The sequence below is a fragment of the Pocillopora damicornis genome, chromosome 1 (genome assembly GCF_964200805.1).
Source record: "Pocillopora damicornis chromosome 1, jaPocDami1.2, whole genome shotgun sequence".
NCBI lineage: Eukaryota > Metazoa > Cnidaria > Anthozoa > Scleractinia > Pocilloporidae > Pocillopora > Pocillopora damicornis.
The window spans coordinates 29,941,421-29,951,533 of NC_142670.1; positions in this window are offsets into that span (position 1 = coordinate 29,941,421).

Here is a 10,113-nt window from a genome sequence, read left to right on the forward strand (position 1 = left end):
AATTCATTCTGAAACCGATATTTTTCTGTCAACCAAAGTGATTTGATAGAGAAAAGAGAGGATTCATAAGTTATTTATCGGCTTGAGGTAGTGACCGACGTGTTTGCTTAAAAATACTGCTAATCCGGAAACCGAGGTATATTTTTGAAAAATGACGAAAGTTGGGATGTACTCGGCGACTCACGAAAGCGTTACCGTGGCCCGTGGGCAGAGATAGGAAAATACTGACCGGGTAAAGAACCAATCAGATTGCAAGATTCGTTACCGTGCCCTCTAAAAAAACAATAAACAGTTTTATTTACCCTATCTAAGCAAAATATCGTCTCATTTTGCGAAAAAAATAAACTCTTCATAAATATGATAATTCTAGCTCTTAAGTTATAGCTCAAATTCACACTCCTATACTTTTAAGGTTGTCAGAACATGTCAATGACCATCTTGCGGACCGCGCCCTCAAGAGTGTGAAATAAAAAATAAGATAAAATAAAGAGCGTACACCTTTCCCTGCCTCCGAACTAAAATCAAGTAAAGTATAATCAAGTTGTTTTACCATTTATTATCGCTCGCTTAGATCAAATACAATTTAAAATATATATGAAGAACACCGAATGCACAAGACACCTGTAGGTAACTCAGCCCGTGGACAATCCGATTGTGTATGTATATATATATATATATATATATATATATATATATATATATATATATATATATATATATATAACTAACTGCAGACAGTACTGTTTCGGCCTTCTGGGCCTCATCAGTGCAGTGCTGATGCTAGGATGGAGGTAAGACCATATAGCCACCCCAAGTGATCTCACATATGTGGGATCATCTAAGCCATGCCAGAGTGCTCAAACTAGAATAAACTAGTGAGCATGCATAATGCTAGCAGCAATGACTCATCCTAGTAGAGTGCTCAATTTGGACATGAAAGCAAAGCTTTGTATGCCAAAGAGCTATATCTATATATATATATATATATATATATATATATATATATATATATATATATATATATATCATAAAACTTTAGACAAGTGGGCGACGAAAACAGCTGAGTTCTTTCCGACAGTTTCCAATGAGACATAGGTTTGAAGATGAAGTACCTCTACGCCTCCAATGATCTCAGTTTCACGGGCATCATAATTAAAACTAGTGGAGTGGAAATTGTTGATAAGTAATTGAATTATTTTCATGTGTGGAGACTAGGAAATAAAATGCCTCTTTTTTGTCAAAAAATAAATTCATTCAAGCACACAGTTGTATTCGGTTACCTCGACAGGAAAGAGAACTCTAATAAAACGTCTCGTAATCGTAACTTTAGTTCATCTTTAAAACCCATAATCTGATTATTAATTTCATATTTCCAGACGCTGAGACACTCGAAGCAAGCGCGTGAGAGCTGAGATACTTTCCGAAAATTAAATACTCAAGAGAAAAGAGTATTAAAGGCAGGTAAAAATTTGAATGAGACTGCAATCGATACAAGAGCATGCCTTTACGCTCCAAGAAATAGCTTCTTAGTTCTAGTAAAAAGAATTCACAAGGTTCACTGCACCGGAAAAGTCAGCGGATCAATAATGTAAATGAACTTTACTTAAGATGTAGAATGAATTTCTAAGGCAAAATTAGAATTAGAGCAGTGCATCGAGTATCATTAGTCGAGTGCAAATTATCCTGGAAGTGTTATTACACTATTTATTTATACATTTTAAATGAAAATTTTATCTTATGGAGAGATAATAACACCCGAGTGGCCTTACGAAGAAATTTTGAGCCAAGTGAGATATTTCCAGACGCTTAGGCGCCAAAGATCTCTCTCTCCCCTCTCTGAGCTAACTTCATCACAGTAGGATGAATGTTTAATGCAAATTTGAAAATGGATCAACGTACTGAGTAGAGAGTTAAAGCAAAATATCTTAAATGTGTCACAACTAAATTCGTTCATCACCGAAATGAAAATTATCTCTCATTAAGAAATGATAACGATATATGCCTCTTCGCTCCGAAAAGAATATATTTTCATGATATAAGTAAAGGAAAACATACGGTTTTCCTGAACAATTGCTGGTTTTTAGTGTCACGCCATTCAAAATAGATCAAAATAAAAAATAAAAACCGTTCAATCGATTTAGTCTAGAATCTGGAAATAGAAAGAAGCTAGATATGTAAAGACTCTCGCCAAGATTCAGGTCACAGCAATTTTTCTTACGGAAGATATGAGGAGAAACGTTTTTCCCAAATTTATAGAGATTTGTATGGAGCCGCCATGCTGGTGCCCACCTAGATGGGCACCAACATGGCGGCCGGAAACCAGCAGAAACATCTGTCACTGAGTTTTGCTACAAAAGCGTGAAAAAACTCATAAACGTAACAATAATACTTTATTCTAATACAAGAACTGTTCAGATAGCTGAATTTCCCTAAATAAGTCACCTTTTAAACCAACATAACAGCTCTCTCGCTCGTCATGTAAAGGCCACGTCACGCAAAAGCTTAGAAATTCAAGAGTAGTCTATCGCTAAACCAAGAACCCATTTGGAGTGAAAATTTGTCTGAATATTAGTTTTTAGCTGCTCTAATACATCATGAAAGTAAAATCTCAGGAGGATCAATAGTTCTGAAGTCTGAAATTTAGTGACGTCACGTGAAAACCAGCAATACAATTAACTGTAGATAATAATTTGGATCATTTCTTTCTCTTTGCTAAAACTCATTTAAATTGAACGGCGTAGGATGACTGTTAAATACAAAATTAAAAATTGAAGAGTGTATTATGTAGCATGCGTCTGGGGCATATTATCCTGAAAGCGTTCTCTATATTCTCTGTTCATTGAAAGGTGATAACGTTGGAGTCGGTTTGTTAATAAATTTTGAGCTAAGCAAGAAATAAACCTAAACCTTTGCAGAAAAACACACAAATAGCTGTCACGTAGTTTGATGAACAAACATATATCGTGACATGAAGGGCTCGACGTGCACGGTATTATTTCGAAATGCACTGTCTACCTTGACAACATGACTACCTTGATTAAAATTACTATGACACATAAATGACTTTTCAGCTGTTGTTATTTCGTGTCGTTGCAGAAGATCGAGTTCCTCTCCTTTAAAACACCACATTCTTTCCCGATCAAACCTTTCATCCCGTAAACCATTTAGTTACAAGTTAACTTTGTTCGAGGCATCGGCAGTGAACGAAATCTATCAAATAAGTTCAAATTTGCAAGAAGTTTCCAAAGCAGAAGGCATCCGTCCTAATCATAACAGTAAACTTGCTTACTTTTAAAATAACGTCTATAAGAAAATTAAGCACTTTTGATCGGCTGAAAATGAGTGCATTCCGATATAACACGAGTGCAAATTACTAATAGCACCTTCTTTTACTATTTGAGTACGTACTGAGTAATCCCACCAGCTACCTAACTCTTTAACTCCCATGATCTTATTAGTAATTCTCCTCACTGTCAGCTATACAATTCCTATGATGTAAATTTGGAGAGTTTGGTAATGGATCAACTAATAATCCTCAATTGATATTTTACTTTATTCTCATCACTTCTATGCTTGATATTGTATTGATATTGTAAGGAGAACTTCTCTCTTAGTCACTCATGGGAGGTAGAAAGTTCAGAGAATTAGAACAATATTTGACAACTTCAACTGAAAGCTATCATTAGCACTAGTTTGGCTGAGCGGAGTCGTGTTTCAGAGCTAGGTTCTTTGACAGTACGTTGATCAAAAAAATTTTGGAGCGACAGAATGGCAAATGACAGTAAAAAGAGATGTAATCTCCATATTGAAAAGAAGTTTGTCTTGGCCAAAGTCACGAACAATTTCAAGCGCGTATTGGCTGTCTTTAATGTATGATGGTCAAGCTTTGACGATAGGAGCCATAAATGAACTTAAATCTACATTATAATTTCTTAGTGTTTCTCTCTCTAATTGTTATGACTCGTTTAATTTCAATGGTGTGCGATGACTGTTTGATGCAAAATTAAACAGTGCATCTAGCAGCATGTGTCTAGAACTAATTATCCTGAAGTGTTATTACACCTTTCGTTTACCACTAATGAAGATCGTCTCTCATTTAGTAAAGATAACTTCCTAGTCTGCTAGTGTAGAGATTTTGAGTCACACAAGAAATTTGTTGAAACCTTAACGTGCGTAAAACTGTGCAACTCTTGCCATCTTAACAGGAAATACATGAACAGCTGTTACGTTCTTCGATGAACAACCATTTTATTGACGGTATTAGTTGAACCTGTCTTGTGTCTTGTCTACCTGGACCTCGTGACTTCGTGAATATAATTACCACGAAATACAAATTACTTGTCAGCCGTTGTTGCTTGCTGTTGTTGCAAAAGGTTGAAAAAAAAACTGTTTACTGTAATTCATTTGGTCGTAAGTTTATAATCATTTATAATCATCGTCGGCAGTGAATAAAACCATGGAGAATGCGTCTACATTCACAGGAAGTCTTCCTTCCAAAACAGAAGGGATCGCACTATGCAGCGCTCTCATTTTATCTTCAGTCCTAATCATTGCAGGAAACTTGCCCACTCTGGTTCTCTTTGCAGTTACCAAACCACTTCGTAGGAAAAGTTTATTTTTAGTTATGAACATGGCGTTTGCTGATTTGATGTTAGGAGCCTTCAGTCTGCCCTTTTATATTTTCGCTGCTGGAGGTGATTATCAGCTTTGGACAGCAAAATATGACTCTGAACACATGGTCTACAAAATATATTACGCAAGTTTTGATGACATGTTTTTGTTAGGCTCGTATATATCTGCAGCCTCTATTTCCTGAGAGAGATTTTATGCCGTATTTTGGCCCTTTAAACACCGTTCATTATCCACCAGAAGATACCGAATCACCATTTTCTTACTTTGGTCTTCCGCTGTCTTGCTGTCTATATCAATGACTTTGTTAAATGTTTCGAGTTCATTTGAAGCTAGTTTGTATGTTTTTATACCTGTCGTGTTGGGTCTAACAATCACCATATGTATCTGTAACACCGCCATCTGGAGAAATTTTCAACACGAGGGTGTTGTCTCACAGCATCGAAATGGAGCTTCGCGAAACCGACGCTTAACAAAAACCCGGCGTTCTTCTGGTGTCCATACTGGCTTTAATAAGTTGGCTTCCCATAAGCATCTTGAACGTATTAATCCATATAACTAAGATATCAATACCATGGAAGTTTTATTACGTGGTGAACATTCTAAATTATTCGAACTCTTTTGTCAATCCAATTGTGTACGTATTGAGAATTCCTGAGTTTCAGCAAGCGCTGCGTTCTTGCTGCACAAAGAGGAGACCAGCCATTAAGATGGTAAAAACCGAAAGACAAAACCGAAAAGGTACACCCAGAACGCCAGAGATAGAACTAAGAATGTTACGAAACGATCCCACCCGCCTGCAAGTTGATGTTGAACAAGAATATATGGAAACTAAGTTTTAGTCAGCTGAGATAGGAGGATCGTCCGCTTTGTTACTGAGTAGTGACATTCAAAGGAGGCAGGAGCCATAAGTGTGGAGTATAGTTAAACATATGATAGTTCCAGCTCTTAAGTTGCTTAAATTAACACACCTATACTTTTAAGATTGTCAGAACATGTCAATGGGCATCTTATGGACCGCGCCCTCAAGAGTGTGAAATGAAAAATAAGATAGAATAAAGAGCGTACAGCTCTAACTGCTGTAACTAAAGTTTAAGAATGCTATTTTGCCATTTATTATAAGGAGAACGATCGCCTGTTTAGATCAAATACAATTTAAAACATATTTCAAGAACACCGAATGCACAAGAAACCTGCACCAGCGTTAACTCAGCTCGTGGACAAGACGCTTTAATTTTGACAGAAAGAAATATCACGAAATAATTTTTTCCTCTGAACTTAAGGCCGAGTCAGGCTTGATATTCGCAATATAATAACAGGCCTTCGTGAAAAGTTACCAAGAGGTCATTTTTATTTGCACGTGCGAAGAGAAATTCTGGTATTTCATCGATATCCATATCACAAAACTTTACTCGAGATCTCTCCATCGGCTAAAATGTGACTAAATACATTTTTGACAGATCAACCGACAAAAAGAGGAAATGGTTGATATCATAAAATAATAACTAAAAATAGCATACTGCATAGAATTACAGATGCGGGAACATTTTCTCTGAAAGGATAACAACGCCTTTTTTTCAAGGAATATTTCCTCTTCTTGCCAAGAAATGGTGACGGTTTTACGGGTTAGGTAATTTGGAGACTGATGACTAACGAAGAGTCTTAGGGAAAAACGAATGGCCAGTCACGAAAGCAACGCTTTGCTTCTCCCTATAAAAATTCGCTGGTTCCTCTTGTAAGCCAATAACAATGTACGGCACATATGTGAAAATCAGTGTGTGTACACCCCTAAACGTTGAAAATATTTTAAGTCGAAGGAACAGTTTTGGTCTCGTTCCACATTTTTGTTAACAAAATAAAAACATCTCGGTTAAAAAGATGAAATATATGGACCACGTGCAAAGCTGTTAGTTGTTTTTTCGAATATTACGCGTGTTAAATATTCATTAGTGACATCTCATTTTCATCCATATCTACTTTTATTAAGTTGGTAAACTCTGTACAGACATCACACCAACCAACTCGCGCGCAAAGTGAGAAGACTATATGAAGACTTGAAATTATATTAAGAACGACTGTGATCAAGAAACGGACAAGGAATATTCCACACGAGTGCAGGCAGCCTGACAATAGTGCAAATTATCCTGAAAGATGATCGCGGGAAAGCGCGATTGCGTGACGCCCGGTAAGTTGTGAGATGACAGTTATCAAGTATTAGACGAAAACACAGTATAAATTCTCAGTCTGCATTTTTTACCCAGTCTGCAGTCTGTAGTCTGCATTTTGTACCAGGTCTGCAGTCTGCACTCTGCATTTTGTACTGACCGGACTGGTATTGCTGTATTTGTTCGAAATAAAAATAAGTCAGGTAAGCAGAGATTATTTTTCTTGAATTGTGAATTCTTGAATTTTATAACCCAATATCTCCTTATCAAGAAGCAAGAAACACAAGCCGAGTCATAATCATTTGAACAAGTCTGTCACAAAACATTTATCCACGGTGACATTTCTTACGTTTTTCGTTGAAGCATGTAGATATGTGGGGAAAACATTGCCCTTGGAATTCAACCTATAGTATCGCCGCCATCTTAACAATAACGCAAACAAATATTTGGATTCTGATAACGCCTTTTCTTACTCAAGTCAGCTCGCTGAAAAAAAAGCTTCTTCTTTACCATGGTTTACAAACGTCTCTTGTTTACATATTTTCTTTTTTTCGTCAGAGAAAAGGAGCCCATCCAATGTTCATCCGGCCATTGGGACCGTGGCTATTCTTGGTTATGATAAATGATTTGAAAGTACCATCAGCCAGTGATTGTATAAAATATGTAGATGACACGACAGTGTATGAAATCATAAGCAAGGGTGGTCCTAGCAATGCTCAGTCTATGATAAACGAAGTAGCTACCTGGTCAACACTTAACTCGTTTCAACTTCATCCGAAAAAATGTAATGAGCTAAGAGTTTCCTTCGTGCGCTCCCCTCCTTCCTACGATCTCATAGAAATTAATGGCTCTAAGGTTAGCGCCGTTAGTGTCGTGAAATTACTGGGTGTGTATTTTCAAGACAACCTCAAGTGGAACACTCACGTTACTGAGATGATTAAAAAGGCCGCTAAACGCCTTTACTTTTTAACTCAGTTAAAGCGAGCTAAGGTACCATCACCAGAATTAGTGAATTTTTATGTTGCTTGCATTCAATCCGTCTTACTTTATGGATGTCAGGTCTACCATTATAGTCTCCCCGATTATTTGAGCTTAAGTTTAGAGCGGGTCCAAAAGAGAGCCTTGAAAATTATATACGGTTATGATAATCATTATAGAGAAGTGCTTCAGATGGCAGAGCTGAAAACCCTAAGGGATCGGAGGGAAGACCTTTGCTTAAAATTCTTTAACAACATCGTCTCCAATCCCTTGGATTGTTTGTACCACTTACTGCCTTTCGACAACCGAGATCAACTTAGGGAGTTACGACGACGCAGACCATTTAGAGTTTCCTTTAAAACAAATCGGTTCAGAGATACTTTCATTCCAGCAAGCGCAAGACATTTTAATTGACATCTATTACAATTGTATATGGGCCCATATGTAAATTAGTTCCCTTTTAGGTTTGATTTTATTGTATAGTTCTATTATATAATTTGTACACCTTTGTAATTCAGCTTCCAGCTGCTATTAAGGTATTATTAATAAACGTCTATCTATCTATCTAGTTGTCATCGCTTGTGGCCTCCTGCAAAATGGAAAAAACACCATCATCTTGATAACGTCAGAAAAGAAGGTGCGAGAGTATAGCAGGTCATTTAATGTTAACAACTGAGTTGAAAACGTAAATTGGCCACCGTAAAGAGTAAAAAAACTGACGTTTCGAGCGTTGGCCTTTCGTCAGAGCGAGAGTTGGCGAAAGAGGCTAAAGAGTCCGCCCAAAGGACATGACACAAGGTCTGGAAACCAGACCTCTATATAAGGGTCCATTTTCCTAACCATAACATAAATAATTTTAGAACTTTCGCTTAAATGCTTTACACGCAATTTTTCTCCCACACTATGCTCATTTACAAGAGGGAAAGGCAGCTCTTATTCTTGGAAAAAAAAAAAACAACAACAACAACAACAAAATGGGAATGAAACAACAACCCAAAACCAACATACAAGCATATACAATCAAGCAAACTCACCTCGATCAGGTAATGCACCTGTCCTTCTATTGAGAGAAGAATAATGATCTTACTGGTTTCTTCAAAGCCTTTGATCCACCTTTCCACATCTTTGAGAATCTTAAGACCTGAAAATAGCCAACCAACCAATCGGCTCGGTCTGACATTCTTCTTTCTTTTGCTCGGCCCCTAGAATTACTTTGCATTTGCTTTTGCTTTTGCGAAAATCAAACTCTCCTAATAGTTGTGAGTTAACTCTCAAGAATTATATGCCGGAAGTATTTGGATGGAATTCTTTCCTTGTTTAGGAAAACAAATAAATATAGCGAGTTTGGCGTCTCCGAAGCTAAATGGAATAGGCTCCTATTGATAAAAGGGATGGTTCTTGGCTCCATAAATTGACTACCTCGAATAACACATGATTCTATCTTTTTTACGAGTATTTACAAAGTGAAGCTGTCTATCTATTACACCAATCATGAAATTGCACATTCTTCACACGAGGATTGTGAATTAATTAAGATACTCGCCTCTTCATTTGTAACTTCTTCTGTTTCTTTATTCTTTGATGCCTCGGAAAGTAATTCCCTTCCCTTAGTACTCTGCCACTCCACAAGCGGATCATATATAAAGGTTCTGAGGACACTATGAAAGGAAGCAAAGGTTAGAACGTCACTTCATTGGCGCATTTAAAGAGAAATTTGCAATTGAGAGTCAAAAGTAATCCTGCTTTATCTCACTACTTCCTAAAAGATTCAAAACTAAACCCAAACACGACTAACCACTCCCGTACTTTAAGTAGTTTGCTTGTTTGTACTCTAATATCTACTTGGCTCCTTGAGAAAATATCCTTACCTGTGATTGGCTGTAGCAATTTTTTTCGTTGATGAATAAGAAAAAAAGGAAAAAAACCAGCCACACCGTTTCACCAGAGTGTGCTGATTTGCATCAAACAACTGAATTATGGTGGGTAAACCTTCGAATGCAGTTGTTTGTTGCTTCAATTTACGATCAAATGGAAGAGGAATTGTCAAATAGATTACGGCAGCTATACTCAAGAAAATATAGAGTGCAGCAAATATCAGCTTATATTTGTAACAGCGGAGGAGGTTTTGACCGCTGAAAAAAGTATTGCCTTACCGTTTCACTTATCGTCTCTACGTGGTTTTTATTTTTTATCTTTTATCAATTTTTTTTTTGTCGTAGGAAAGTACTTCCGGTCTTTAAACTAACTCATTTTGACTGGCTACCTACTCATTTCCGGAAATGCAGTGACACGCAACTAATCAGTGGGACATTCTAACAATAAACACGCTCAACGAAGACAA